The 5,897-nt window shown below is 37.3% G+C and overlaps 1 pseudogene; it reads right to left on the minus strand.

Annotated features, from left to right (window-relative positions):
- Positions 1 to 655: 655 nt before the first annotated feature.
- LOC120115846 lies at positions 656 to 5,092 on the minus strand (annotated as a pseudogene).
- Positions 5,093 to 5,897: the final 805 nt, after the last annotated feature.

Here is a 5,897-nt window from a genome sequence, read left to right on the forward strand (position 1 = left end):
ATGGCGAAGTGTGACCATTTAGTTGCTGTAAGAGGAAGAAGAAAACTACCCCAGGCTAGTTCTTAGCAAGGGATGGCTTCGATTTGTGCAGTGTCGGAAGCTGGAAACCGGTGATAAAGTGATCGTTTATAGGCAGACGACGACGGGGACGAAGCTGGTAAGGGGTTCTATACAATCGAAGTTGTAAGGAGAAAACATTTACATCTAGTTTGGAACCATGACGCTGACAGAGCCATGGCGGTAGCAAGCTACACTGATGATAAAAATGAGGCAACCACACCATCTGACAGCATCGAAAGAGCCAGGGCAGTAGCAAGCTGCACAGACGTTGAAGAGGAGTTAACCATGACCTACGATAGCACTGGTCAAGCCGTAACCTATGATCAGACTGGAGGGCTTCATAATCAACCTGGTTTCATGTCTGAATTTATTAGCCTGAAGCCAGATATACCAGTTAGTGAACCCAAAGTAAACTTGTCGGAATTAGGCTCACAACAATAAAAAGAAATGGATCATCTATGCATTCCAACTCTACAAAACAGTAGCACAGATGAAATTCCAGTTACCAGTTCCGTTGCTCCTTAAATTGAGTTCCTCCGAAACGAGAGTTGTAATTCCCTAAGGATTTAGTAAAATTACCAAGCACACGAGTTTTATCCGAAGAAAAGCTAACATTGTACGTTCGACCAGCGACTGTTTTTTCAACAAGTGCAAACTAGTATCTATACAAATTATTCCCAGTTATCTTCTCACATTCACATACAACAAGAGAAACATGTTCTCTAAATCATCATTATGGTTACAACGAGGATCACAATATCGGAAAAGGGAAAACAGATAAAAGAACAAGAGGCAGGATACAAAATCTTTGGAGGTTCTTACTCTTTCCGAAGTAGTGTCCAATCCACCTTGGTACCTTAAAGGCTTAAAAACTTCTGATATGAAATGCAAGTAAACCATCCATCGTACCCATCGTAAAGGACTAGAGACCAAGCTTTGAGAGAAGTTCCCTCCATCTTGGGGTCTCTTCATCAAAAATGTAGGTCAATGGAGAAATTAGCACTCCACTTCCTCCAATCTGCACCAGAAAACATTCAAATTCACAGGTTATGATGTGCACTGGTTAAACCCTTGTTCTTATAGCACCCCTCTGCTTTTCTTTTTTGGTGGGGGAGGGGGAGCGGACTGTTATATTCAACCATGTAACTGAGTGTAACTGAAACCTTAATAAATAACTTCTGGTGTCCAATTGGGTAGCATTGCCAAAAGCAAAAACAAAAATCCAACAAATTCTTATTTTCATGTTGGTATGGGCACCGGGAGGCAGGAAAGCGAAAAACAAAAGATGAGGTGGTATGCTCGTTAGAATACAGATCACACTCAGATTTAAACCCAAAATGATAAATTGTGATACGGATAAAGTCATGCTGCTAATAGTGCAAGCATGAAAAACCACAGTTTCCATAACATATAGGTAGTATTTATTACAATTCTTCATGACTCACCGCTCTCAACTGTTGCACAGATTTATATAGAGCTTTTTTTGGCACGCATATGACTATTGCATAGAAGTCCGCAGCTACTTTTCCACCGTGCCTGCTAAAAACTGGAGATATTGTGGGCCCCTGTAATATGCAAACATGAGGAATTTTAAGAGCCTTCTTAGATTTTGCAACAGTGTTTGGAAAATATTTAATTAATTCAAATTAAAATTTGTAATAATTTCATCCAAAAATGAGGGTCCAGAGAGCAAAATCATTTCAAACCTCACCTGCAAGCCAGACAATAATGGCTGGCTCAGGACTCGCTCAGCCACTTCCTCTGCGCTACTGCCCCTCATATTCGCAGTTACCTGCCGTAAGAGAATAAGAATGACGAATGCTGGGAGGAAACGAAAAAGATAACCACAAAGAATAAGAAATATGCATACCGTGAACTGACCAACTGCCCTCAAATGAGCCTCAAATCTTTCCAGGATCTCGTGTGTCGTGTCTAGTGCTCCCTTCCTCTGGATTAATGCTTTTCGGCTTGCAACTAGAACAGCCTGAAGAATAATGGACTAGAGATCAGGCAAGATATTCAAAAAACAAATCCTTTTAAAATGGCAGACTCCAGACAACAAGATACATGCTTGAAAATTGCAAGAATAAGAAAAAGACATATCGGTTTACCTGGCTTTCCAATACAACTCCACCTTCATTTCTTTCAAGTTGTTTTCCCTTAGTGTTGTCCCACTGCTCACAAGGTCCAAGATTGCATCAGCTATTCCCATCTATATTAATAAGAAATGGAGCGTCAATTTTTCAAACTACTTCACCAAATCTAGAAGTACTACACTCTTTCAAGTTCAATTAGGTTCAGTCAATATCAATTGGTGAAAGACAGAAAGGAAAGTACGGAAGGTAGAACATTGCACAGTACATTTAAACTTGTAAATTGAGAATATCTTCATATCCTCAACTTTAAGAAAAGGAGCTGCATTTGGATCAACTAACCAACTAATAAAGGCTTCCAACATGCCACCCTCCAAAAATGAATAAGAATTCATTATGGAATTTTTAGTTAGGCACCACCTTTTCAATTATTTGTTGCCTGGTAGCTTCTTTCGCTGATCAGAATCATAGTTTCTACACTAGTCTCATTACTATCTTCCTTTATTATTTATTCTTCCTTTTGCCATCTAGACGGCCACACTTTGCTTCATTAACTCCTTATATTTATCATCCAACCCCACAACAGAAAGAAACAATTTTTTCTCTCATTGCCTATCAATATGCATGACTATACCATTTAAATTATAGAAAAAAAAGAGAAAATAAAACAAACCCAAAGAAGAAAGAGAACCAAGCTATTTACGGTTTATGAATCCCGGAAACAATCTTAAGACTCTTAAGAAGTGCACCGATAACATAGATATTAACTGAAATGTATGGACAACTACATTCGGAAGACTGAAGTTTCAAGCAAAAGTAAGTTTCAGGAAAGCAATAATATGCACGATAAGAAGTATTCAGTAAGGTATAAAAAAACATTGATACACATAATTGTAGGAGGATGAGCAACTCTTTCATTCAATTTTTAACTTCAAACAAAAACTAAACTACAGGTACTCGAAGAGACTTTCACTCTTACCGCAGGAGCTGCCTCTAAGGCTCCATCAGCAGTTGAAAATATAACATGCTTCAATCCGTTTTCTTTCATAAATTTAGGACCAAGCTTTGTAGAAAGAACAGAAAAGAAAATAAGTCAAATAGAAGTGGTCAAAAATAAGTAATAAGCTAACCAAAGCAGATGGTACCAAAAAGAATTTCCAAAAATCAACAGGATTGTAAACAATTATTGCAGAAGATATCATACATAGGTGAAGCCAGTTGCAACTCTTAGAGGCCTATCAGCCGTCCACTGGGGCATCTGGGCTAGCTCCTTCAGTGAATTGATATTCTCAAAGATCCCATACCTGGGAATCTGAACAAACATATGCAAATCATCAATAGTGAGGATATCAGGAAGAAGCAGCCGGATAGGTAATAGTAACAAAGGGTTTGCTTACTGCAATGGATAAATAGCATTCTCCATACTCAAGGGCATCATGAACAATGATAAGGTCTTCGTCACCCTGATAAAAGTATTGAAACAATAAAGCTTTATTGTGCATTCATTTCTTTACAAGACAGACTCTTTTTGCATATTGGTATAAAAGGATAAGTTCGGTACCACCTACAAGGTTAAGTCTATACTCAAACGATAACATATAACTAGTCCTAAGATGGCATGCAAAAACATCTGCAAGGCTGGAATTCTAACATATTCACTGCATAGAATTAGACATTTGGATTCTAGTAACATTTTGATAATGACGACCAATCCAAAGAGTGCCGTTAGTGATAATGTCCTACACTTTAATACTTACCTCCCCATATTCACTGACAGTATCGAGCCCCACGATACCAAGATCTAAATCTCCTGATAACAATTTCCGGACAATGTCTTTGGGCCGCTGAAACCAAACTTCTAAGCTGGAAAGCTGGGACAAAACAAATTGTGCATTGAATATCAATCCTCCATAAATCATATTGGGTCCTAAGTACCAATGAAAATGTGAGAGAGAAAGATAGCACACACCTGAGGTATTTGTGCAACATACTGCCTAGGGTTGACCTGTTTAACCGACAATTGACAATCCTTTTGCCAGAATACAGAATAATGGTAGGGGTCAAGAACATAGAATGTAATGGAGTTTTTTTCTTCTTAGAACAAAGGAAGGATAAAATGAGGACATGGTGCATTATATTCAAACATAAAGATTAAAATTATGCAAATTTTTATTATCCAAAAAACGGATAAATTTCACATTTACACATTAACTTTGATACAATGTGATGATACATGAACTTTGATTTGTGAAAATTATATTGAAGTTCGATTTTGATCCAATTAAAATTACCTTGAAAATAAATATAATGCAAATTATTTGCAAAAACTAAGTCAAATCAAAATTTCATATATAAAATTACACGTTATTAAAGTTTATATCACATTGGACATACATTTAAATTAATTTCTCATAAACATAATTTATTTTTAATAAAACGCATTTTTTGCACACCAAGTGTCAATTCATCAGTTTTTCAATTTCAGAGATAAAACAAAAGAAATCCGGAGAAAATCAATCGATAAACAAAAATCCATCAAGGTTGAATCTAATTAACAAACAGAGAGTTAAGCCAATACTACCTTGAGTAGATCGAGAGTGTCAGCAGCCATCCGACCTTTGCTAGGCAAACCGAGACGAATCTCATCCCTTTCAGCGATTCTACTATCGAACTTCCCGTTGACAACATCCGTTTCGGACTGCAACGAGCAGCGATAGGTGAAGCTGCGGCGAGAAACCGATACGTAGAACGACGGAGGAGGAAGCAAACTCGAGAATGCCGGCGCGAACGCGGAGGAGAATTGCTGGAAACATGGCTGCAACAGAGACATCTTCGACGGCTGCGGCGAAATCAAAACCCCAGAACAGTTACCGGATCCGACCGGCGGAAAATCGACTTCTGAGAGTGAAATAATCAGTGATGAACGAGTAGCCACTGAGCGATGAGCTAATGCAAAACCGAAGCTTACGCGCCGTTTGTTTTAGGTATGTGGCTGTTGGTAGTGAGGCTGTGATTCTATGCGGTCGGATATATTGTATGAACATACCGTTGACATTTGTTTTAAAATTATTTGTGTTTGTGTTTTTGTTTATTTTTACTCACTGATTTCATAAAACATAATATATATGATCATTTTAGTTTTTATTTAATTAGGATATACTCACTTTTATTTTTATTTAATTAAGATGATATCACTAAGGGTTAACTAGACAACGCGGTATTTGACATAATCACACATTTGGTCTCTTTTATTTACATATTCTTTTAATTTAGTCATACTTTTAATAAATTAAAATAAATTTAATCTTTCAATTCAACGATGTCATGTGTCACTGGTGTCACATGTCGTGCCACGTTCATATCCCTCATCGTCTCATTGGTTGACATCGACTCTTATTATTTTGATGCCATATCTAGTATTTAGAGTTTGTCTTCATTTAGTTCTGCTCTCACGGCTTGCATCGAAATAGTGTTTTATTCATAGATGTCCAGTCAACTGTTGCACCTCAATGCGTTTGGGGGAGAAATAGCTAGCTCTTGGTTTGAGTGGTATTTCACCTCTAACCACATCTCATTCGTAAATTCTTCAACATTAGTCAGCTCAAACCTCCACTTAAATTAAAATAAATTTAATCTTCCAATCAAATGAAGATATGTGACACAACACGTAGTACTAGTGGCACTGTGATGTAATCCGATTCGATTGAAGACTTAAATTTATTTTAATTTATTAAAAAATATGAT

This window comes from Hibiscus syriacus, unplaced genomic scaffold (assembly GCF_006381635.1).
Source record: "Hibiscus syriacus cultivar Baekdansim isolate YM2019G1 unplaced genomic scaffold, ASM638163v2 tig00110279_pilon, whole genome shotgun sequence".
In the NCBI taxonomy this organism is placed as follows: Eukaryota; Viridiplantae; Streptophyta; class Magnoliopsida; order Malvales; family Malvaceae; genus Hibiscus; species Hibiscus syriacus.